Here is a 26,821-nt window from a genome sequence, read left to right on the forward strand (position 1 = left end):
CTGTACTAATGTAAGCTATAGTATAAGGGCATTAGTAGACTGAAGTCTTATACTGTCAGTCTGTGATGCTTGTGGTTTCTAGATTAAAGGCTGGCATGCGTAAAATGGGAATCAGTATTTCTAGATACTTGAAGCTTGTTGCTGATATTCATTGGTGAAGAGCTGTGCAGATTTAGTGTGACTGCTTTTGGCATGTAGATTAAGGCTATATAGTGCATAAAGGCTTAGTTTAGGGCATAAGTTATGTTAGTGCAATGATTGGGGTTTAGTTTAAGTTTAAGCGTTAGGTTCAAGTGTTAAGGGAAGAATGGTAAGGTTAAGTGTTCGGAAAGTAACTACTGTCATGGGGCTGGAGGAGGTGGGGGACTCAAAGTGGACTTTCAGGGAATGATTCAGGTATGTACTTAACAGATTACCCCAAGCTGCAGTGTCCCCCTATTGCTGTCAAATGGTGCAATCCATATTCTGGCCTAGGTTTCGGAAAGGCGAACTTCTTTTTCACAGATTTATGTACCAAACCAGGCCAGTATAGTTTGTCTGATATAGCAGCTACTCAGGCAGTGGTGGAACTACCGCCATAGCGACCCATGCCGGCGCTATGGGGCCCGCAACAGAGAGGGGGCCTGGTCAGGAGCAAGATTGTAAGCTTCCCAGCCGGGTCCCGGAGTAGGAGCACACACAGTGGCTGCCCCGTGCACAGCGATGTGAAGGGCGAGGGGTGCCAGGCCGGGCTGCGCTGCGAAGAAATGTAAGGAGATCTGCTGCATGTGTGTGTGTGGGGGGGGTCTGTCTGCTGCTCGTCGAGGGGAGGGGGGAAAAGGAGAACTGATCTGCCCTGGAACAGCTGACCGGTCCTGAAATGTCACTTTTATCAGACTTTGTGATTGCGATCTCACATTCCACAAATTCCAATAGAAGTGGCATTTCAGGACCGATCAGCTGTTCTGCCCTGGACCAGCTGACAAAGCATTGGAATTCTTCACCTTTTGCTAGTCACATATTTCAATGCCGAAAAACTGGGTGTGGTTACGTTAAAATGTGTAACCACGTGAACGGTCACACAATCCAACCCAGTCACAATCTTTGATAGAACACCGGTGTGGGTGATTACACTGCTGATGGGGGGCGTGGCTGCGGTGCCATTGTCTTCAATGTACCACCACGCCCTCACTCCCCAGAACACAGGAGGGGTTAAGTGTGCAATATAGTGTGTTCCAGTAGCTACCGCTCTGGAACACACTGTAATTTGTGTGAATAAGCCCTAAAACACTTTTATACCTGGACATACATTGCTGTAATTGTCTTCTATTTACACTGTGGCTCCTCTGACTGCTGTAATCTCAAAGGCTCGTTTATACCCTTGCCCGGAATGCAAGGAATCGCATACACAAAGTCTCCTTGCGTTCTGGGGTGGGAGGGGGCAGTGCCATTCATGTAATTCGAATTTTAGACACACATCCTGCCCGCAAAAAATAGTGCATGCACAATTCATGTCATCAGCTGCACCAGAACGCATGGTAACACAATGCCCTGTGTTCAAGTGTGGTGCAATCACAAAAAATTGTGCATGCATTATTGTTTGCGGGCAGGGAGTGTATCTGGAATTCACTCCCTGCCCGAAAACAATCTGGAATGACAGGAGAGAAGGTGAATTTGTGTATGTAATTCCTAGCATTTTTTTTGGGCGGGGGGGTTGGATGTGGTGTCAGGTTGCAGGGGGGGCCCTTACAAAATTTTGCTATGGGGCCCTGTGATTTCTAGTTACGCCCCTGTACTCAGGCATCAGCTTTTTGCTGGCAGCTACATGTAGAAGAGCTTCCTGGTGTAATAAACACTCTGTTGCACCCCAACAATATGAATTTGAAGAGATGTACCCTGTAAGTAGCACACGTTTTTCACTCACCATCAATGCACATCAAGGCTAAATTTGTACCAACCACTAATGCATATCAGGATTTTATTGGCACTGGCCACCAACTTATAGGACTATGTTTGCACTTACCAGCAATGTAACACAGAGCTACATTTGCACTGACCTCCTGGATTGCATACTGTGACAGGGCACAGACCCGTAAATTATACCCAGTGAGTGTTTGCACTAAGTACTAATGTATAACATGACTGCCCTGACCAGTATAGGAATGTTAACATTTACCATCAATATATAACAGGAGACATATTCACAAGAGCTATAAGAGTTACACATATATATGGATTATATATATGTTCCTTATATGTATAAAAACACCTCCTAACGTCCACATCCAATTAATATCTTCTAACATTATTTCAATCATCGTTGGTGTCAAAAGGTCTTTGCATATAGGTAACATTATTTTTGGTTGACGAACATATTGATAGACATTCCATAAAGGAACTCTCCTTTTATAGACTAAATTCAATAATTTTAATAACAATAATAATAATGATAATAATAATATTAGGCATTGAGACATAAGATTTTTTTTCTAATTTAATAAAAAAGTCTTAAAAACAAAATATAAATAATCACATAAAGCTTACAAATACCGTTATATAAATAAATACTGAAGAGATACATTTTTGCATCTTCCTATTATAAATGAAATGCACCAGTGTTATTTTAAATAGGACTTAATCTTTAGTTACAACCAAACGATGGTTACCCTTGAAAAAGAACACTGAAGAATGTGTCAGCAATGATTGGAAGCATGTTTAGCAAGTGTGTTCCCAGTATTTGACAAATCTAGGGCATTGTTGTAAATATTCAACTGACCATTATTGCACATTCTTGGCATCAGTCCTCAGAATGTTAGGAGCTTAAAGAATGCATTGCGGCAAACAATACTTTCCTTTGTGTTATTATGGTTTGTACTTTGTCATCTGAAATGAAAAAAAATTTAAGAAGTTTTCATTGATATTAATTAATACAGATATGTTATAATTTGGTACTCAATTAGTTCAAACAATTTATTTTTTTAACTTATTTTTCTTTACATTCTCTACTCAACATGAATAGGCATTATCCCACAAAGTGGGAGAGAACACTGTATGATCTGTGGAAAGAAAAGAGTTGTCAGGACCAGATACAGACATTCACAGTCAGAGTAAATAGTAGCGAGTGACTTAACCTATAGCAACCGCCTTTCCCTTCAGGCAAATGCACCTACCAGAGCCCTGGGCTTGTGGTGCTTAAATAAAGCTCCACTAACCAATCCCTAGGCTGAGGTCAAAGTAGTCAGGGAAAGGTGCTGAGGGTTTATGGCCAGGCCCATTAGCCCAAAGCTGAGAGAGAAGTCTGGGAAAGCTGCAGTGGCAGCAAGCAACCACCAGAAGGTGCTGGGCAGCTGCAAAAAGTGCAGGAGCATTAGAAATGAACCTAACATTACTCCCCCTCTGAGGAGAGGCTTTTGTACACAAATCAAGTAGGGAATTGGAGAGTTCAATGGCAACCAAACTTAGCAGAAAGGCACCACAGAGATCAAAACTGAGAAACAAGCCATCACCATAGCAAAGCCAAGGAGCACTAAAGTCCCTTGCGTGATGCCTAGAGTGGTCATAAAAATTCCCAGACAACTGGAAACTATACAGCAAAGCCCAACAAGGACAGGGCCCACCTAGTAGAGCCCAACACCATGACCAGTAACAAAGCAATTCCCACTAGAAATCAAGCCTAAAAGGCCAAAACCAGGCACCTTTGAGATTGCTGGAAGAGTAAAATATAGGTAAGACACAAAGATCTTAGAACTTAAGAAATCAGATTGGGAAAGTTCCTTAACCCCTTCGTGATGGGAGACGTACAGTGTACGTCCCGTCACAAAGTGGCTATATGACTGGCCACGTACACTGTACGCGCCGAGTTATATTAGCCTCTGTAATGCTGGTAACTGCTGATTCTAAGCAGTTCCAGTCATTTAATGAATGCCTCACTATTGAGGCATTCATTCATGAAATAGTTAAGCTTTTTTAAAAGCATTAATGAAAGAATGAAGCCTTTACCTTCAGATACGGGTTCGCTAAATAGCGATCCCGTATCTGACAGCTGAAGAAAGCAGAGAGGTAGCAGTGACTCCCCTCTCTGCTATTCTTTTTGACAGCTGTATAGCCTGGCCCGATGTTAAATGATACATTTCAACCACTAGATACAAATGTATCTCTTGAGTGAAATGTATCAGTTTTGATCGTCTAGGAACGATCAAAGACCTTTAGTGAGATCTGATTCTGACATGCTGTCAGGATCAGTCTCTAAAGTTATTATTAGCTGTTCATAAGTTTGGAGCAGCCTGATAATAACTAAAAATTTAACAAAAGTTAATTTATTAAGCAGTCATAGTGATTGCTTGATATAAACTGACAATTTTTTATTTTTTTTTACAAAGTGTACAAAATAAATAAATAAAGTGTACAAAAAATTAGGAAAATAAAACTTTTATATATAAATATATTTTTATACTATAATTATTATTAAACAAATTCTAAAAATAATAATCAAAACTTGCTGCTGTGGACGAATCACAGAATCACACAGCAAAAATGTAAAAAGTGTGTCAGTCATTTAGGAACAGAAACTAAAAACTAGCTCAGTCATGAAGGGGTTAAAGGAGGTCAGAGGTAACAGGGTCTCAGAAGAGCATGGTACTAGCAAAGTCTTGGGAATGCATGGCACTGACAAAGTCTTAGGAGTGCATGGTGCTTCAAATACATTAACAGGAGAAGCTGCCTCGAATGCAGAAGAGACCATTTCGCATTCAGAAGGAACTACTACATATACAGAAGAGGCCAACTCGCATTCAGAATAAGGCCGTCTTGCAATGAGAAGAGATGGGCTCCGGCACATAAGAGGTAGGCTCAGGCAAAGAAGAGGAAGGCTCAAGGACAGAAGAAAAGCTAAACAACACAGTAAACTTTGGTTTTAATTTAGAAAAGATAAGCTCAGAAGCTGGAGAGGCAGTCAATGAAGGCTGGCTTTGGGTGCAGAACCTGATAAGCAAACCCTAGGTGGTGGGTCTCAAAGGCAGACCTAACCCAAAACTCAGAAGTTGTTAGGTAAAAAGGAGAGTCTTCATTCTTGCTCCCAAGTTTAATTGTTTTAAAGCTATTTTAAATGCTGATTATATCACTTACAATAGATGCTGCCCATTTATGTTTCAGTTTTCTGCAGAATGAGCTAGTCCCCGGAGCACTGGCTCTTATATCCTTTTTTAGGGTGGAGTTTTTTTTCTTGCAGGGTTCTATGAAGCCATCCTTGATTGTGCTAGTAAGCCATGTGTGTATCCACAAATACAGAGGCACAGCAAGTCAAGTCACTCTCATTGTCCCTGCTTTCTGATCCTTCCTTCTCCAAGCCAGTAGATGGACAGCTGTTGGAGACTGGTCTGTCCCTTGTGATCTTGTACCTGACAGTAAGTTCAGGGAGGCTAAGCTGAGTTGGAACCAGCTCTTTAGAAACATGTAACTGTAAATGCTTGGGGAAAAATGTAAATAAATACTTTGCTGGCCAATGTATATTTGTTTGATTTGGATTCATTATTGAAACAAAGTCTGATAGTTTACTACACTAAACCTTTCATCCAATCAACATTTGTTATTTAGAGAAGATAGTATAAAGGAAAAGTAGTGGTGAAAAATGTGAATAGCCAATCATTTTGTCAGTAGTTCTTCATGATCTACATGGGCATCCTTTGTCTAATAATTTATGCTATAAGGTGCCCTTTTTAACTCTGTAAGTTGAGAAGTATACCTGTATGTAAACAAAATGTGTGTAAAAGTGTACTAGACCTATATCATGCCAGGAACTTTCTTAAAATTACATTTTACATTAATTGGTTTTTTCGAAGTTTAGCTTATCTACAAATATTTTTACTAATTTAATATTTCCATGTTATGCTGTGTTTAGTAATTACTCTTGTTTATATTTATATTGCTATAGATTGTATCAAAATATCTAAAATGCCAGTTTTGTTTTTAAGCATTTTTATGTGTTCTGTTTACCTAATATAAGCAGCAGGGCAAGGATATAGTCCATTGCCTTTCTGTAATGAGTGTTCCTAGATGAACAAATATTGACGCATTGCCCATTACGTTGCTCAGGAACTGTACAAATCCACACACTGAGTCCCCCCTCAGCTTTCATTTGTGCTGAATTTGTCCCTTAGTGGATATTTTGCTAAACCTACTTCTATAACTGTAGTCTGCTGTATGTTTATCTAGTTATTTGATATTACTAGAGCATGGAAATGAAAGTGTTCATATTGATTTGACCAAACATCCTTCTTGAGATTCAAACAGCAGAACTAAACTATATGAATGTCAGGGGAAAAGGGCAAACAGTGGGCCTTACTTTACAGCTAATATGTGAACAACTGTAAGATAATGTCAGGAAAAGAATAACTCAGGAAAACACTAAAGTGACACTATATATAACTAAGAGGAAAATTACAACAATGTCTGCTATATTTACTATAAAAATGAAAGAGGTAAGCTTTAATAGGCTACTTTAACTTTATTTCTTTTACATTAATTCAGAAGCATAAATCGTTTATGTGGAGTATAATTCCATTTCATTCAAGAGGAACTTCATTCTCCTTCATTTTTCTTTTATGACCTCCTGCTGCATTGTCATTCTGGGAGACACTGCTCTGCTAACAAAGGCCAGGTTCCATTTCTCCATCCTCCTCAAGTCAGTCTGTCCACTTGGACCTACCTCTGGGTATGGCTAATGTTTACCCATTCCTGCAGTCTCCCGGGAATATGTGATGTAGATATTCCAGGTAGAGCAGGGGTACATCATTCTCACAAGAATCATGGTGAGAGGGTAGGGCCAAAATAAAAAGATTAAATTGTGTGAATATCCCCCCCCCCAAAAAAAAGGCTTTTCAGATTTTTCAAAAGGTCTACTTTAAGGAGAAGGAATTTCCACATAAGTGTATGTGTTGATTTTGGATGGGGTGGCCTGCTAACAGCACCAGTGAAAAAGGTAGGGCAATGGTAAGAGATGTTTTAAAAAGATAACAGGTATTCCAGCAAAAGCAAAGGTGAGATTTTGAGCAAGCAACCATAAAAGCAGCCAGGGAGAATATACTGTGCATTTTGTGGTGTTTTTGTATTGGCTGGTAGGCTGTCTTCAGTAGAGATTAATGAATAATAGAAACTCTGCTCCGCTAGTGACTGAAGAGAGTGGACCTCATTATTCACTCTGCTGGGCACATATATGATTACCTTTGAGTAATAGTGAATGGTAAAAAGTGGCAACAAAACATTGTTTACCAGTTCACCATTTAGTGAAGAAGAGTGTGCCATCAGAGGATGTCTCCTGTGTAACATTGCTGCCTTAATAAGGAAGTATTATACATCCATTTTGCAAAATCACCTAATAAGGAAGTATGCTACTTCCTTAATGAAGAAATACTGATTTAGTAGCAAGGAGTCTTGTCCCATAACTCCTGGAGCTTTAAAAGTGGGATCCCTACCACCAAATAACTAGTTATGTCTCAGAGGGAAGGAAACCTGTGCTCTGCGCACAGGTTTTCGGTTTGGTTCCTCTAATCAAAACTACAAGATTCAGTGTGAGTTGTCACACATGCTAATTTAGTTGCTCATTTTTTAAAAAAATTTCTAAACAAAGTTTATTAAAGTTTTTCACATTTTGCTCATTTTTAGTCTTTGCATATATTTGGATCCTGCTCTTTTTGATTTAGAGCATAATATGGCAAAAGTCTAATCTTGCAATGTTAGTAGACCTATAGAGAAGCTTTTTAATGCTGCACTACTGTGGTGCCGGTGCAAGCTCCAAGAAACCATCTTTGTTCATGGTCAACCAAATCTCTCCCTACAAAAATTCCTATGATTTAACGTAGCCCCGTCCTTGTTAATATTATGTGCATTTGCACCAGTTTGAGCTATTGTTCTGGTGTGTTGCCAGGTAAGAAGACAGAAGTGTTAATTACTTATTTGTAGTAAATTGTACAGCTTCTGATAACAGAGCAATATAGTGCTTTGAAATCTTTCCTAGAACAGTGTACAAAACAATTTGCCCAGCCACAAAGAGCAAGAAACAAATGTGCTGTGTATGCATTAGGAAAATATTTCTACATTATGATGGCACATGGCATGGCAAACAAGTTACACATGTACTTTTGTCCATAGTGCTCTATTCTGTGTGAGTAGCTTTTAGAGAAATTGCTCTCAACAAAATGATACAAAGGTCACTAGAAATTACAGTGACAATTCAGAAAAACAAAATTAGTCTAGAAGGATACATAGAAGACAAAAGATGATGCAAGAAACGTTACTTTTTTGAGCAAAAAAAGATTATATTGTTCTCATAAAATAATAAAATAGGTATTTTTCACAGCTGAGTTTTAATTTTTGTATGCTCTACAAAAAATGCTATTCCTAGTGCTTTTCAATTAAAACCAACATTTAAAGGAAATGTCCTACACTTTTGCTGGGGGATTAATGTAATGTATATAATTGCCATACAATACAAGCCATTTCATAGTTTAATGTTATTAATAATTATCTTTCCATTTGCATTAGTGACCATCTATGCATTTCCAAAATTGTCAATTACCTACAATCATGGCTGAGAGTGTTTTGCACACTATTTATGTAATTTCATTTTCTACTCATGTGATTGGTTAACTGCCTTTTCCAGAAGTCTGCACAAAGAGGCAAACTCTCTCATTAAGCAATCTAATAAATGTGAGAACATGAAGAACTTGTAATATGTTTTTCTAAAATCCTTTTTATTTATAGTTACATCCCCAAAACAATGGACATGCCACAGTCTAGTCACTCCAACATCAAGTAACCATTTTTGCAGATAAATCTTCCATAAAAACACAGATTCTTTATTATAGCCTTTTAAATACATGCCTAAACATAATGTAAATATGTCACATTTTGGACACTGATGTCTATGAAGTATTAAGTGCATAAGCAATTGACTTGAGAAAAAAAAGAAATGATATGTGTAAAGATGGAGACCGGAAAAAAAACTCAATTGTGCTACATCCAAGGATATCGTTTTTTAAAAATAATGTTTACTAATCATGACAAAGGGGTTGATAGTTTGGTAATGGGTTGTTTGAACATAACAAATCATCTAAACATAGTGTAGCAGTGCATGGCAATGCCACGGAAGATGCTGGTGACTCAGACACCCAAGACTCTCAGCCAGAGGGGCTGAGAGGTTCCAGAATATTAATAGATTTGCAGGGAAGAAGCTGACCTTTCTTCCATTTCTTCTGTTTTTCCGGATTGTAGCTGGGATCTGGATCTCTGGAGATTTCTAAAAGTTCTGGGTGGGATGAAATCTCCAGTCCTGAGGTCAGGTGTTGCTGGTGATCATGTGGCTGAGCGCAGCCTCATTTAGAGCACAGACCAGAGCACAAGGTAGGTGTTGGTGTGGTGTGGGCTGCAGGCACATCAGGGTTCCTGCTGGGAAGAGGGACAGGTTGTGTTCAGGAGTCAGGAGGACTCCACCCAGAAGCCAGAGTGGAGCCAAGTGGCTGTGTGTGTGCTGAAGGCACCTGAGAATCAGCCAAGGAGGCTTAGTGAGCCTGTGACACACAAGGGATGTGTGGAAGAGTCACATGGAGTATATGTGACAATCTTGAGTTAGTGAGACATTGTTATATTGTCTACCTGCTGAAATATAAGCAGACTGCATGTTGTGTTGCTGAAGAAAAGCTCTTTTCTGTTATGAAAGAAATAAAAGATTGTCTTTTTATGTTAAACATATTCAAGACTAGTCCTTAAGCGCTCATCATATGTGCTAAGTTCCCCAAACATCACAATAGCAATAAAGAAGTTTCGGATCCTGCTGCAGCTGGACAAGAAGATGCAAGTGAGGCATTAAGTTTCCCTGACTACAGTTCAGCAGCAGTCAAGAAGCCCACATATTAGCTGCTGTACTCCATAGTAATTTTACTGTAAATAACAGGATACAGAGCTTGTCAGCAGACAGATGATATGATGCATATCTCGCTTTGCAGCACTTACTTACAGAATCTCTAAGTAATCACTGCAATGTGTAAAATTAATCAGATCAGCTGTCTCCTCTGACAAGCACTGTACCCTGCTATTTACAGTAGGTTCCATGGAGTACAGAAGTTGATATTTGGGAATCTTGATCTGCATTTTTTAAGTATAGGATAGATGCTTGGTGTACTACGTGTTGCAAAGTGCTTGTGGAAAGCAAGCTCTTTACTAAAGAGCACACTTTAGAGGTAAATTAAAATAGTTTGAGGTCAATTTTATTTTTATTTTTTTAGTTTATACATCTTTACAGTTATGTTTTATAGTTTCTTTTATATTTATTGAAAAACAAAGATGAAACAAATGTAATATTAGGTGCACCCATGACACAGAATTCACATAGAACTGTGACTGTAAAAAGAGACCATCAAGTACAGTAGTTGATGTGTGGGCTTCTTGATCTGTTTTCTAAGCATAGGATAGATGCTTGATGCACTACCTGTTGAAAAATGTTGGTAGACAGCTGGCCCTTTAGTACAGAGCACGCTTTAGAGAAAATTAAAATTATTTGAGGTAAATTGTATTGATTTTATTAAGTTTATACATCTTTACAATGATGTTTTATAGTTTTTTTTATATTTGTTTAAAGTTTGAAAAAAATAATAATATTAGGTGCACCTATGACACAGAGTTCACAAAGAAATATGACTTTCCTAAAAAGAGTCCAAGACAGAATATGTTTATTTTGAGGCTCTCTTTTTTGTTTGCATCTCCCGACATCCCTGTCTAAACTGGCAGGGGAGGGGAGGAGGCTCTCCTTTGACTCGTTTAGTTTTGTGTGTAAAATTGAACATGAACAATTGAACTGTAAACAATAGGTTTGTCTCAACAAAGCAGGAGAACCTGGAATATATGATATTATCAGCTGGCTGTAAATGAGAATTCAAATATATTTTATATTTACCTCCCTAAAAATGTATTGTTTAAATCAATTTTTCAGACCTGACCATAGTACATAAGGATGGAAAATACATACAAAACAATGTATATTCCCTTAACAAAGTTAGCTTTGCTTGCAGAATGGCCCACTGCTCTGCTAGCGTTTTGCCAAATAGACTGGCAGTGTGTTGATATAGTGTTAGATGCAGAAGGCCTCGGCCTTTTTTTCATCACCATGAAAGAATACCATTGATGATTTTTCTAAGCCTTGTACAACAGAGATCATGATGAGAGAACAGCACTCCCACTCTTTTAACTGAAACTACTGATGCTTGCAGAATGCTGAATTACTGAAACATGTTGCTCATAGTTAAAAATCAAATGTCTTGTTTACAGGGAATTAATAAAGAAATCATATTGGTCACTAAGGGTGAAAACTTCAAAACATGTTCCCATTTTAATTTCCTTAATATGTTTTACTTGTTTTAGAAATGTTGTGATGGATAATGTAAACATAAACAATCAGCACTGGGCTTATGTAGGGATCTGAATAAACCGTCTTTATAATAATTGTGCAGACTTAGTTATTATAGATGCATATTTTATACTTACAAGGGGTCAGGAGAGTCAGAGGTGCTACCTTACAAATCTTTTACATCAAACACTGCACGTGCAGTAGTTTAGAGATGAGTGTGTGAAGCCAGTTGGCAGGTCAGCAACCTTAAGACTTCACATGACCTATGAGCCTTTGATGCATCTTCCTTAGATCTACCCTCATTAGTTTCTTGCAACACATATATATGTGTTCATCTGTCACAAATAGACAAAATATTTTAAGTATTATGCTTGCTTATTTGATATTCTATAGCAGACAAGGTTCTTATAAACATTTGCATGGCTTCTCCATCATAGATATTTTCTTGCATACATGAGTACGGTTTTATAGTGATAGTCAATATATGTGGCAATTTGACAATTCCTAATTGAGACTAAAATTTTAAGTATCAAGCGAGGAAAGTGAGTCTTTCAGCAAATCATGTGAAAAGGATACTTGTCAACAACTTATTTTATTCAGACATTATATGATGTAATTATCATCAAGCTTGGTACTCTATATGTGTTCACTGTAATGTGCTGCTTATCCACTTCTTCTTTGTGCTGATTGCTCACAAATTAGAAGATGATCCACTTACAGCATCTGGTTATGAGAATTATATTTCCTGTTACAGTCAAATCCTTTAGACCACAAAGTAACATCCCTTCAGTATTTTATAGTGCTCAGAGGAGGTGCAAATATTGACTGAAATGTTGATATACCATACGCATTTACACATTCCTCACTTTGCTTTAAATGAAGTTCTTCTGACAGTGCATTCCCTTGAGCAGAATGATTAATCAAGTCCAATACTTCAATTTTATGATGTAAAGAAACTAATGTTCATTGAACATATTCTCAAGGAAACACAGTAATTGTTCCTTTGCTGCAATAATTTAATTAAGTGTGAGAACTCAGGTGATTACTATGTGGCATATTGATTTTTGGCCCCAACTCCCATTATTCCTAAGACGATATAAAAAAATTCCATATAAGAAAAAAACAAGCAAACTGCCAAGGTAAAACTAATATATACCTTTAACTAAGTAGATAGATAGCCAGATAGAAAGATAGATGTTTTGTTAATGTTTATACAAAGCTGCATGGGTATTGTTAATAAAATATTATTAAGTATATTGCATTTACAAGGGTATAACATGTAAAAAAAAGTAAAATGCATAGAGCCCCAATATTCTTTTGTTTACTGTTTTGACAAAAGATTTGGATTTACATTGTCATGGTAGCTTAGTGGGTTAGGAAGTCTTTAGTGATTTGTGAAAAGGAGACATGATAACAAAGTGAGGGTGTGGAGTCAGTCTAGTGGTATGGTGCTCCCCTGGTGTAGTTTCTTTTAATGGAGGTTTGGTCCCTTGGGAAGTCAAGGTTTTTCGTCACGTCTGGTGTCAGTGCTGTCATTCATCCATCACTGTAGCTGGGGAAGAAGCTGCAATGGAGTGCAGAGAAGACATTAGAGGTCTAATAGACCACTGATGTCCTCTTAAAGATAACCTGTCACTTCCACTTTATCACATATGGGGTTCATTAGCTCCTTGTGTAACAGCAATGAAGCTAAGTAAAAAAACTTAGTAAGTAAAAAAAAATTAAGTAAATGAAAAATAAAAAACAACCATAACATTTTTTACCCCCCCCATGTACATGCACATACATATGTAAACACACACGTCGGGTGCACCTACATACAAATGTGCCACATATGTTAGGTATTGCTGCACACGCCAGAGTAAGATCAATAATTCTATGGCCATCATTCACTGTTAATACTAAACTGATGACTTGTAAAGGGTTTTAAAGCATTGCCTATGGACAATTATGGGTACCATAGTTTGCCACTGTTTCATGGGCATGCACAATATTAAGGTTCACCATGGTTGATATATATTTATTTGACAGAACTTCATCTTCTACATTTTACCAAAACTTTGGGGAATATTTTGTGTCTGTGTGCACTAAAATTACCTTTTTTGACAGAAACTATGGGTTTGATAAGGCATTGCTCTAATATCATGTGATATAATATATCTACATAGGTGGGGGTTAAGTAATATTCAGACTTATAATGTGCATTTTAACATGTCTGCAAAAAATGTAAACAATGTTTTGGGAATTTCAGCTTGGGACAGAATTAATTAATTCATCAGTCATACAAAATGAATCCATCAGAAATACAAACATACACAAACTATGCTTTCAGCACCACTTACATCAAACAAATAGCCCCTATTTGGATCCTGCGCATTGCCTTTCTCACCACTCCCTGAAATTCCATGTATATGATGGGGTTTATATGAGGTACATGAACCTATTTTGTCGTTAAAAAAACACAAATACACAACCACAAAAACTATTTCCCCTTGTGTGGTAGTACATTGCCTATTACAACTACAGCCATTACATTATCACAATATCCTTTGTTTTATACCTACATAACCATACAGTCACCATTTATTGTATCATTTCTACAAAGGCATGTAGTTTCACTATCCCAATACATTTGCAGTAGCTTCATTAGGGGAATAGTGGCAACTTCCCAATACAACCACAGCACAGAAGGAAGGACAGGGCCAGCATGGGTTGGCAAGAGCAGGATAACCCTCCTCCTACACTTGACCCACTATGTCTTTTTTGGGACCACCTAAATACTTATACTCCACCAATCCTTAGTACTTGTCTCTTTATACACATCCAAGATGTCTCTGACAGCAACACTGGGGGTACCCTCCTCATGTGTCCATCACTGTGGCATGCCACACTTCAGACCGCTCTTAGCTTTCAGCACTGTGGCCTTTCAGCACTGTGTAACTCTGCTCACTATTAAGCATTCACAGTTTTAGAAAGTGGCCAAATGTTGTGGTCATTTGCCATCATAGCATTCATGCATTATCTGGCATCTTAACTGTGGTCAGATGGCTTAGAAGAGCCAATCATGGGGGTTTTCTAATGTGCCAGCTCCCTCCCTATAATGCCTCATTTCACACGAACATGCCCAGCTGCAGAGCATGTATGAATGTGCACGTTCAGGTTAGTGTGTATCCACGTCCTGTCATAGAGATGTAGAGCTGGCTTCACTTGGCTACATGCAACAACTGTCTCCTGGGCACGGGTCTCTGCAAGGACTTTCATGCCTGTGTGAGTGAAGCCTTAAAGTCAGGGTTCCCAACAGCCTTTGTTCAGTGTATGCTGGAACAGTTGTGAAGCATACAGATGGCAGGGGAAGTAAGGTTTTCATGCTGGTGCTCAATGCTCACAGCTGAAAAAATGTCCCCCATGGTCTCTGTCTGTGTTGTAAAGTAGCCAACACTCCAAACTCATTCCCATGATGGACAACAATCTCAATAAATTGTAGTCCATCACAGGAGCAAACTTGAAGTGGTGGCTAATTTACAACACACACAAGGACCATGGGGAAAAAGTAGCCAGCCTCCATAAGAAAGGACAATGTCTCAGTATGGCTTAAGAATGGATTTCAGGATATACAGCTTGAGTGATACACAAATAAACTACATTTTTGTTTATAGCTAGGGGATTTAAATGCATTTTCAAATTTTAACTCCTTATTTTAGTGTCACTTTAACTGTCCAAATGCTCGTGCATCCACTCAGAAAAAAAACATATGAGGCTTTTTTCCAGCTGTGCTCAGGGGAGGCCATACGAAATGGGGTGGTGGCTGTGGGGGTGTTTTGTATAGTTTACCCTCCAGTTAAGTTGTTACAATGAATGAGAGATTTGGCTTGCATTGACCTGGATTTGTGGCAAATAGGTGTGTAGATAGAAAATTTCCAATTCACACTGTGTGGCAAACTGATTCTTTTTGTAAAGTGATCTTTTGGACCCCATGTCAGTCCATGTATGCATTATTTATGTAAAATCCAGTCTTTCAGCCTCAAGGCACCCCCCACAAAATATTAATCTCAATAAGGCAGTGTTATTTAATATGTATTAGGGCAACACAATAAGTATAACACACAAGTACAGTGCTACATCCCGGTCCAAATTGCTTGCCCTGCTAGCTAACTATATGCTGGGTAGATTGGTAATATTAGCCCAGGGAAGATATTTTCAGTGCTGGTTGTTCTGAATTGTGTGTGGATTTGCCAAACGTCTCTTATCACTATTTGCTACCCTCTACCCTAGTGAACTAGTGGAAGGCCCTTTTTGCTAACCAGATGTAAGTAAAGAACAAAAATCTTTAAAAGTGACCCTCTGAGCTCTCAAATAGGCCCAGAGAAATGTTTTTTAATGAATGAGCATTGCAGCATTAGTGTCAATAGGCATGGCGGCCTGTGTTTATTGTAAAAAGATGCACTGAAATGTAAAGCTTTAAGCATCATGAACACAATACATGGTCAGGAATTGATGCTGTGCATCAATTTTTGACACTAGTATGTATAGGGCCTTAAAAATATTATCTTACAAAGATTTTTTTTTATTTGCCACACATTAGCAGATCTAATAAATACTTCCATGCCAATAAGTTTTCCCTTTAAGCATATGTACAGTTCCTTATATGTTACAGTATTTAAAATAGGAATGAACAATCTGCCTGGGTTTGGTTTGCCTTGCCAGGGGTTCAGCTAATCTGAAAATTTCAGTGAACCAGAAATTTGAGGGGAATCCATGAATGACATGTAACAATGCCAACAATGTTTTTTTTAAACAAATACCATACAACATTGAATATAATTTAAATTTCATGTAATGAGGCAGAACTGGTCTAAATGTTTTAGAGGAGGCACAGATAGCAGGCAGGTGTTGTACTACAAACATTTGAGACTGCAGAGGATTCAGCAGTGTAAAATTGGCCAGCAACAGGACATTTTCAATCACTGTTAATAGGCCTAACAGCTTTATGCCTAACTTTTATTTTTCCTAGGAGGTTATGAGGTACAGTGAATGTGATATAATTTGAGCGGTTTTAGGTACAAACTGTTCTTTCAGTTAGTTTTTTTCCTTTAAAATGAGGCAGCAGCATTTTGCCATCAAAAAGCATCTCCAAGAACAGATGGGAAGTAAGAAGTAAATGCTACACTTTGAGCATCTCAAACTAGTTATCTGTGGAGAGAACAGAAGCTAAAATTAGCTAAGCTAAGTCTAAAATATAAACAAATATACCCCCAAAATAAATGAAAACCCCAGAATTAAACCCCATGGAACAAAAAACCCATTGTTAACAAGGAAGCCTGACACCGAAAAAAAACAGTTGCTATAGACAGAACAGCAGACAAAAGTGATTGCTGACCTCAAATTAACCACAAAATACAATCAAAAACAAACAGCCCAACAAATCAGGAACTGTAAATTGTAAACACTTAAGGTTTTCCCTGAAACCCATGGTAGTGACAAACCAAATGAACCCTATCCTTAACATCAAATATGCAGAATTATTACAGAAGCACTGTTTGAGGCAAAGCAGTGCTTGCAGTGACCTGTTTAAAATAGCACTCTTTACCTGGCAGGAGCAAAGTAAATTGAGGTCAATGAAAGTACTGTGCTTTACAAAACTAATTATACTATGTTTAATATTTGTTGAATAATTTTAGTTAAAAGCTTTCCACATCAAGCAACAATAGCAAACATCGAAATACAAAAATTGACAAATGTAGCCCTACTTTCTAGATCGCAGCAGTCAATTCTGAATGAATAGACATTTTCCACTTTTAATGTATGCACCACTGTGGCTGGGACAAAGCCAATGAAAATAATTGACTTCTTTTAAAAAGCATTAAAAAAATCTAAATGTGGATGAAATTTATGTTTTCAAAAGTATAAACAACTATCTCCAACAGGATTTCTACAGCATAAACATCCTAAAGCTACTTCCATTGCTGCTGTTCTACAGTATGTGGCTATATTGTTAACTACTCTGCTCAGCTTATCAGGAAAACAAGGCTAATCCCATAGAGGAACATTTTCATTAAAGAATGCTGCTCTTCTCATCTTACTCACTGAGCATTAGGCTATGGTTATATCATTTCAATTGCCTGCTCTCAGCTAAAGGCAATTCAGATGCAATTAAATCCTCACAGTTGTTTACGTCGGAGAGTTATATTGTCAGGTTTTCATTCTGACCATGAAAAAGGCAAAACAAACACAGAGAGAAAAATCAACTCAGCTCACAGCTAGTGATGGGCACTGCAAGGCTAAAATAAATCCCGTAACTAGCCCGCAATAAGTTTCAAACATATAGGTTGTTAGACTGCAATTTATAAAATGTGATGAAATCACAAAACAAAATATGTGCAATTACTGAAATGTCATGGCATTTTGCCTGAAAATTAGAATAGTGTTCACTGTCTAATGGCTATTGTGATTACTATTCAATGTATTATCATTTTGTTGATGGATGGATTTCAGCAGCAGTAACTACAGTTTTATTGTTATTTTTTGTCACTTATATTGTTTTTATTGAGATCACTGTGGTCTATATTATTTGATATGTTTAACTCCACCAACTGCAAACCTGGATACAAAAGGAACCAATGAAGCTAAAATACATGTTGGAATACATTATATAGTGTGCTTTTAAAGAGACTTCCCGTCCCAGTTATACTCACATTACTTTTGATCCAGGGCAGCTTCTGCCCCTGCTTCAGCCAGCGCTGGAATTCAATGTGTCTCTTGTAAGTTAAATAGTGAACTGGCATTTGCAACAACACTCTGAGACCGGAATTTGCCAGGAGTTTTTCTAGGAGTAGCAGAATGATGATCACTGGTTTAAGAATATGAGGGTGCTAAAGAGCAACAACGGTGCCAGAAACAATGCTGCAAGCAACTAGACAAGGAAGGGTAAGAAACTCTGATATGTATCTTCCATGTAGGAGAACCGGGGCTGTTATAGGTGAAGCTACACTACCCAGCTATATACTCTGACCTCTTGTACAAGAGCGAGCATTAAAGCAATCTGCTGATGTGGTGATTACAGTCTACGCATAAAAGATACGTTAAAATTCTAAACCATGATAGGCATTAGTAGAGTCCTGATGACATCAGAGCACCTGCAAGATTACAATGCCTTAAAAAAGGAAATTACTATGCTCGGTCTTTTAACCACTTGCTGACCTGGTGTTTACACCCCCTTCATGGCCGAGGCAATTTTTCAGTATTCAGCGTTGCAGTACTTTGACTGACATTTATTCCATCATGCAACTCTTTACTAAAATGAATTTTTAGTGGTATTCAATCACCACTAGGGTTTTTATTTTTTACTATATTAAGGAAAAATTACAGAACATTTTGTAGAAAAAAGTTTTTTTTTACATTATTTTTTACATTATGTTATAATACATTATTATTATCCAAACACGGGGTCACGTCGGGTAAATAGACACCAAACATGCCAAGCTTTAAAATTGCGCGCAACTGCGAAATCGCTAAAAAACTACCATAAACAAAATTGACCATAGGTGACACTTTAAAAGCTTTTACCAGCCATCATTTTAGTGTTATCAGTGATTAATGGCCCTAGAATTTATTGGTCTCACTGCGATGTTCGTGTTGATATGTAATATGTGCGGCGTAATTGGCGCAATTGTCGTTTTCGCACGCATACGCACTCAACACATGTTTGCACGCATGTTATGTATGGGTGGGTACTTTTTTAAAAAATTTTGTTTTTTTCATTCTTTTTCATGTGTGACTTTATTTATTTTTTGCAACTTTAATTTTTTTGTCCTATTTTTTCCACTTAACTTTATTGTTATCACATAGGGGGATAAGAAACCCTCTATGTTTGTAAGGTATCGGCGTATTGCGTTCCATCTGGAACGCAGTGCCTATACAGAACAACCAAGATCGCGGCTTGCGCTCCAGAGTGGAACGCACCGTGACGCGCTGACGTCATGCAAATCCGCCCCCCTAGTGGCTTGAACTCTTATAAGCCGGGAAGGAGCTGAGCACGGCGTTCCACTAATGGAGTATGCGCCCTGCCTGCTCCATTCACAGCAAACCTGCCACATTGCTGGGAGACTCACCAAACGCCCAAGGAATATAGCCTCCACTCTCTTGGACCAGGTGTCCCTCTGAACACCCTCTTCAACCGCAAGTATCAGCAGTTATAGAGACTGCCTGAATGGACTGTCTGTCTTACAAACACTGAACTGCTGATATAATTTACCGGTGTGACAACCTCAATTATCATCTTATCACTTTATATACTGCATAGCTACTTATTGCAAGTGAACTGTGTAACAATTGCATAACCATCTCTATGACAAAACTAATGTGTAGTATCACTAATTGTTGCCAGGGGAGATCTGCTTAGCCATCATTACTGCATAAACTAACGGACTGTTGGATACCTACTTCCTGGGGATTTCTGTGTCAACAGTCAGCCATTAACCAGATCGGTCATATCCTAACTTACCATCACTCCCTCCAGGGGGCTATACCTTACATCATTAGAACTTCCATCACTAGGGGAAAGGTGTATGATGTTAAGGATTCCAAACTCTCCGTAGCTAAGACTGAGAGAGCCGCCTGGAATTCACAACTGAACAACCTAAACCCCACACAAGGTCCTCGGCCTTATCTACTGCAGTTCATGTTACACACCTCCGCAGTTGAGATCCTTGTTAACCAGTTTGGTGCATTACAATGTTATACCAAAGAGGATGTGACAAGTCCTCTTTATGGAGACATCAGGGGTCTCCAAGACCCCTAATGTCACCTAGGACCCACCAATGAAGCTGATGAAGCAGATATGGAGCTTCTGGAGCTGGAGAGTGAAAGCAGAATGCGGAAATGATGTAATTTACATCACTTCTGCATTCTGACACGTGAGGGGATTTGGAGGGCGATCGTGTACCGATCTCCCTCTGATCCTCTGTTACAGAGCCACCGTGCTGGTCCCGGGCTCGCACCAGGACCAGGTGGAGTGGGGGCTGCTGGGGTGGCACCACAGCGGCACCTTATACAAGCGATCTATTGCTGGCGGATTGCTTGTGTGTAAACAGGCATCGCTGCCTCTTTTAAAATTTTAGCAGCTTCCCACTGGGCGGGGCTAACAGGCCGTCTTTAGATGGCCTGTCACATCCAAAAAGCTCCCGGCCAGCTGTTCAACTACATTGGTCGGCCGGGAGGCGGTTAAAGCTGGTTTATGCACATGTGATGGTTCCTGGAAGGTTCTTCACACATAGTAGAGCTCCCTAATCGCATAAGACAATAGGATGTACATTATGAGCCTCAACAGCCTCTGGTCTGCTAATGTGCTTTTGGGTAATGCAGTTTGTACCTTTCATTGTTGTTTGTATGACTAGGGTGTAGTGAAGTAATGTTGAAAATGTAAACTACTGGCTGCAGATAAGTTCTGCTAGATACATTTTATATTTTCTAAAATAGTAGCAATTTTAAATATACTTTAAGATTTGAATATGAACATATGCTAGTATAATGTAAATATATGTACTATGTACTAGTCATGTTCACTATCTTGATAAGCCAAGTCAGGAGAATATCATTACCCTACTGGATAATTATATATAACCATGACAAAAGTAATGTTGGATAAAGGATAAGTCCAGAGAGAACTTTAAATATGTCACCTAAATTTTTAATTTATAGAAGATGCAAAGCCATGAAATGAATGGCCACAGAGAGCTGTGATGCTGTTTCCCACTGTGAAGAATAATAATTCAGTGCACAAAGATTATTTCAATTGATCTAGACTAAATCATTAACCTGCAAAAAGGTTAGCCAATAGAGTAGAAAATATGCCCTTCTGAGTTACTCCCAACAGCTCAGCTACTGTACTTCAAAAAATAAATCAATCAGATAGGAGACTTTAATGCAATTTATTTTAGTAAGCAGGACAGGAACAATTTTAGAAATACAGTGTCCGCTGCTGATAATGTATGGTTTCTTTGACCTAAGGTGCTAATTCTTCACAGCAGACATACAGACTCTAATGGATTCCAAGTTACTGTTTAGCTGAAATTATTTCTGATGTTATCTGACAGTTTTATTTTAAGATCCAGAAATAAAGAAATATGATTTTTTAGAAAGTAGAAAGAACACTAGTAGGAAAAAAAACACAGAGCAAAGAAAAGTTCACTGCATATATTAAACAAAGCATTCCTAATATGATTGATTGTTTAGGGATGTGATTACATTAATTAGTAAAACCAAAATTCTGTCATCATAAAGGATTCTACATGTGAAAACCTGCTGCATGCAGGTATTGATGGTATAAGACCATGTGCAGGGCTGATGATCTGTGCCAGAAGTGTGAAGCACTTTAAAGCTAACCTCCAGGGAAATTACAAAACTACCCTTGCAGTGAAAGTCCACCAACACTTCAAGAGTCTAATATTCAATTTGTGTCTAAGGTCCCTAAAAAAAGGTGTTTTCCTTTTCCTCCAACACCCTGGGCTTTTGGTGACCCTCAGTATCCTCACTTACAATGCAGAACTGCTGGTCCTGCATTATACATGATGATGTCTGGTCCATGGACAAAGCACCGAAGAGAAACAGCTTCAGTGGAACTGTGGCACAGAGAGGAGGGACAAGGAATAAGGTAAGTAAAACTGTTTTTTAAGGCACCCTAGACTAGAATGAGTGCTTACCTCTTGCAGTGGGGTAGTAATTTAACCAGAATCCAGCTTTAAGAAAATGTGTGCTAGAGTGGACCTGGCCACCCCCTTCCAATAAAAATTCTGCAGTAAAATTTAAAAGATAAAAGCTGTGAGGTAAAATGTCGATAAGAATCTTTACCTTATCCCTGGTTTCTGTCACAGTGCCTAAGTGAGCAGGCCAAATCTCATGAGATGATGCTGAGGCACAGTACAGGAGCACTACTTGGGGGTCTTTTGAGAACGATAGTGATTGTTTTGGTGTAGGTCTGCTTTAATAGAAATTTCAGAAATATGTAGGCTTCTATCACTGATTTCTTAGTGGATTGGGATTCATTGGCCTGGTACACATATGCAGATTGTGTTTTATTTTTGTGACTTCGCTGACTGCATTCCAATTCCCGGTCCGTGACTCAAACAGTTTTGAAATTGAGACAGCTAGCATTTTCTTCAGGAAATTAGCAACGAGTTTACATGTTCTTAAATAATAAAGAAAATATGTGTTAGGCAAATTGTATTATTTAGATTGATAATAAAAATGTTTTTCATTGTCACCTTTATGGCATAAATGTCCACTTTTCTGAATTGGCACCCATGCCTTTGATCACAAGTGATGCAAGAATTCACCAAATAATTATTTTTACTTAATTTTGTAAAAATGTATACACACTGCTTTTGTTATAAAACACATACTGTACATTTGATAATACTTACAGTAGGTCTGTTTTGACTTTAGAATTATTCATTTTCTAATATTTATTAACATGCCATTGATCTTTTTGCAGACTTAACTGTATGCACGGTTTGTTTGCATTCAATGTAAGCAGATTTTTGCTTGTTGTAGTTCAGTTCTGTGAAATTACCATATATATTATTGCATCTATTTCAGAATCTTTCCGTTGATGCAATGGGGTTTGATTTACTAAATAAGCAGAGTAGTTTAACTTTGCAAAGTGAATGTTTACTCACCTGTGTCAATATAGCTGTTTAATTTTGTGTGAAGCAAAAATCAATTTTTTTTATTCTGGCAATTTCAGCTCTAACACCTGTACACCCACTATGGACCAGAACAATTTTACATTTATTTCAGAATAACACTTTTTTTTAAAGTCCTGTCTTAAAAATGGGCTTTTTGTTTAAGTGGTAGTATTTTGTTTTTGTTTTTTTAATGTCTTTTGTTGGTTTTTATTTTTATGCTGATAGGGTCTTTTTTAAGTTTGAGTTGCTGAAATCTGAACAATCACTTGTTACTGACCATCTATTCTTTAAGCTGCCTTTTATTTGCAGAATGTCACTACATAGTTTGAAAGGAAAAAACTAAGCACAAGAACAGTGTGGACCAAAACTATCTCAAATCACTTAGGCTCAGTGCTTCCCCTGTCCCTATGGACAAAATAAATTGTAGGCATATATCTGTTAGGCCTAATATCCCTAATTAAATCTGTCCTGAAGCTGGCCAATCAAATACTGTTGTATCTTCTGCAGTATCTTAAATCTTGCTGTAAAAGTTCAGCCTGTGCTCTTTGTCTCTAGTAATTTTGGGCCTAGCCTAGATCACTAAAATTGTCCTGATGCTGGTTAATTTTACACTACAATATCATCTGCAGTCTCTTACTTTCTGTAAGAAACACATGCCTTTTCTCTAGTACATTTTGACCAATCTCACTCCCTGCTGCTGGCCTATTTTAAACTGCCGTTTCATCTGTGGTCTCTTAATTCTCAATGAGAGCTAGATATAAATTGGCCAGCTGCAGGACAGTTTCATATCAGTGAGAACAAGCCTCAGAGAACTACTGGCCAATTTCTATCCAACTGTCAACGCAGGCCTATTACTCTCTTAATAAAAAACATGTGTTGCAAAAAATACCTGAAAAAAAACCCTTTTTCAAACTGTAATGTACCAGATTGGAGTGCTGCTGCTGTATGTAATCAATGCTAACTGTAAATGAAAGAAATATTTGCTGCCAGTTTCTGAGACTGTCGGTGTACATTGCACTGTGCACTGTTCCATAACACCACAAACAGCTTTATATATGATCTTTTTCTCTCTCTTTCTCTCTCTCTCTCTGTCTGTATATATAAAAATATACATAAACCATACAGAATTAAAATCATGTTGGCAAATAGAGACCACACAATGGTGCATTGCATTCACATCTCATATATCAGATCCTTATTGTAAAATTAACATCACGAAGGATCATTCAGGTCTTCAAATATAACGTGAAGGATATAAGGGCGGGGACAGGTAGACATCTCCCTGGGCAACCTCTCCGCAATGCAGGAGCAAGCACTCTTTATACTGGTCTTGGGTAGGTACTTTCCTGATTATTCCCATTACATGTGGTCACTGAGTCTTCCATTCTTTGATACGTTATTAAGTATACATTTTTGTTTTTAGTATGTACCATTGCCTAATACCTTATTTTGGCTACCTTGTAGCATGTTAGCATAGCTCACTAATCATACCTTCAAGATAGAGGGAGAGAATATGTTTTCACTTAACCCCTTCATGACTGAGCTAGTTTTCAGGTTCTGTTCATAAATGAACAGTCCCAGGTGACTGCACCCCCCCTTTGTTGATCTATTGCGGCCCCCTGGAGGGGAGTTGTGTGGATGTGGCTCTATCTCATATCCTACTCTATGTGTTGGCCTACGTAAGCTGGAGTAACATATTAATATCAACATACGATATCTTCATGCTTGCTTTTATAATTTTTGATCATATTGTATTGTGCTATTTTCAGTATATATGTCTATATGATCTCCTGAGGAAGCTACATCGTAGGGAAATGCATTGAGGGAATGAGCTTCAAGTCCCAAACCATTTTTGTAGAGCTGAATGATCCTTCATGATATTAATTCTACTAAGAGACTTATACGTGAGATGTGAATGCACTACACCATTGTGATTGTCTCTATTTGCCAGCATGGTTTTAATCCTGTATGGTTTATGAATATATGTTTTAAATATGAAAATAAAATTGATGTTTTTTACTGGATATATATTTTGGCTATCTGGTTGTACACTTGTTTTATTTATGTATATATCATAAAAACATTTAGAAAACATGGTAACAAGGATTTATTTTGAGAATCAATTAACATTAGAATTCCATTTGGCTGTATTCACTAACCGTTTTTCAAAAGTCATGAAAAGATGGGGAATTGCATAATAATACAATTCAGTGATTAGAAGGCAAAGAAAAGTTGAGACCATTTCGGAAATCATTCTTAAATGTGAATAAGCTATTCTGGCCTCTAAAAAAAGAAACATAGTCAATGAATGAATGTCACGTACCTTACAGAGCATGAAGTGATGAAGGCAGCCTCTTTTACAACTCTGGTCCCAAACCCCTGGATAGAGGAACAGGTGTATTGGGGCATGGAAGGGCACGAGTGCCGAAAGGTGTTGTTGCAGGCGATGAGTGAAGAATCTGCAAAGTTCCTCTGGACAGGTCAGGAAACACACACCAAGAAAGCAGACCAGGAGGAGACATAGTCAGGCAGGCTGGGTCAGCAACCTGTGGCAGGGTACCAATTCAGCAGCAAGATGTGTGGTCAGGGGAAGAGCCAAGGTCAGAACTGTGCGGACAATGCAGTACAAAAACAGCAGGCAACGATGGGAGTCCAAAGACAAGCCGAAGTCAGGGTCACCAGAGCATCAGAAGAAGAATCAGGGTTTCAGGATCTCATGTGCCAGGAAAGCTGATGATCACTCAAGCGTGCACACCGACGTTTGCGCGCAACTGCACAACAGTGCGCAATATGGCCTGGTTCTATGTACCACACCGAGTGCATGTACATGCGCAGATGCTTGCACAACTCTTTTAGCATGAACCTCTTGACAATTAATTAATTGTATGCAGAATACTGTGTATTATTCATTTTGTCAAGGGGGTAATCTGTCAGAGTATTACTGACCTTTTTCCATGGTAGTTGGCACTCTGCTCTCCCACCATGGAATGTGTAAACTCACACTGACATCATAACATACAATATAGAGCCAACATTTGCAGCTAGACCTGCATTTTATGTGATGAATGAGGATGTTAAAGGAAAGGGTGGAAGCAAGACCGGTTGGAGATCAGCAGGAAGTATGGCTTTGTGGAGCTGATCATAAATACCAAAATCAGGACCAGAACATATATATTCACACACAGTATATTTATTTATTTTTTTCTTTTAGTAAACATTTCATTTTTGATGAAAGCAAGAGTTACATTACTGTTTCCACCTTCACGTCCCCATGCTCATAACAAAGAAGATGATGACCTTACTAACCTCCAAAACATCCTCCTGCTTCATGCCATGTCCATGTGAACCGCTGTTAGCAATCAAGTGTAAACTGAGATGCATGCAGCAAAAACTGGGTTGGTAGACAGTATTGTAATTTGCAGTAATGTATGCAATGCAAACAGAAGAATGTTTCTGTCATTTTTAGGTTTCCTTTAAGCATTTTGTATATTGAATGAACTGCATTATTTATCCTATGTGTTTATCCAGGCATCTGGAAAAATAAGACTATAACACCAAAGGCAGAATTATTATGTTGCTAATGTACTCACAGATTCGGTCAATGGCCATAATAAAACCTAAGAATGTACCCTAGAAATGGAAACCTGTTTTTCATTTCTCTTTCACAAAAATTACCAGAAGGAATATTTTAATATTTTATCCTGATTTTTTTAACTTTAACTGTTGAAAGAGACATGTAGAAGCAAATGTAGCCCGCTCCCCGACT

At 38.2% G+C, this 26,821-nt stretch overlaps 1 protein-coding gene across 1 annotated transcript in view; it reads left to right on the forward strand.

Annotated features, from left to right (window-relative positions):
- LAMA2 (laminin subunit alpha 2) overlaps positions 1–26,821 on the forward strand; it is a 646,095-nt gene that overhangs the window by 138,874 nt on the left and 480,400 nt on the right. The gene's annotated exons all lie outside the window — the stretch shown is intronic.

Source organism: Nanorana parkeri, unplaced genomic scaffold (assembly GCF_000935625.1).
Source record: "Nanorana parkeri isolate BGI_ZX_2015 unplaced genomic scaffold, ASM93562v1 scaffold232, whole genome shotgun sequence".
Classification (NCBI taxonomy): Eukaryota; Metazoa; Chordata; class Amphibia; order Anura; family Dicroglossidae; genus Nanorana; species Nanorana parkeri.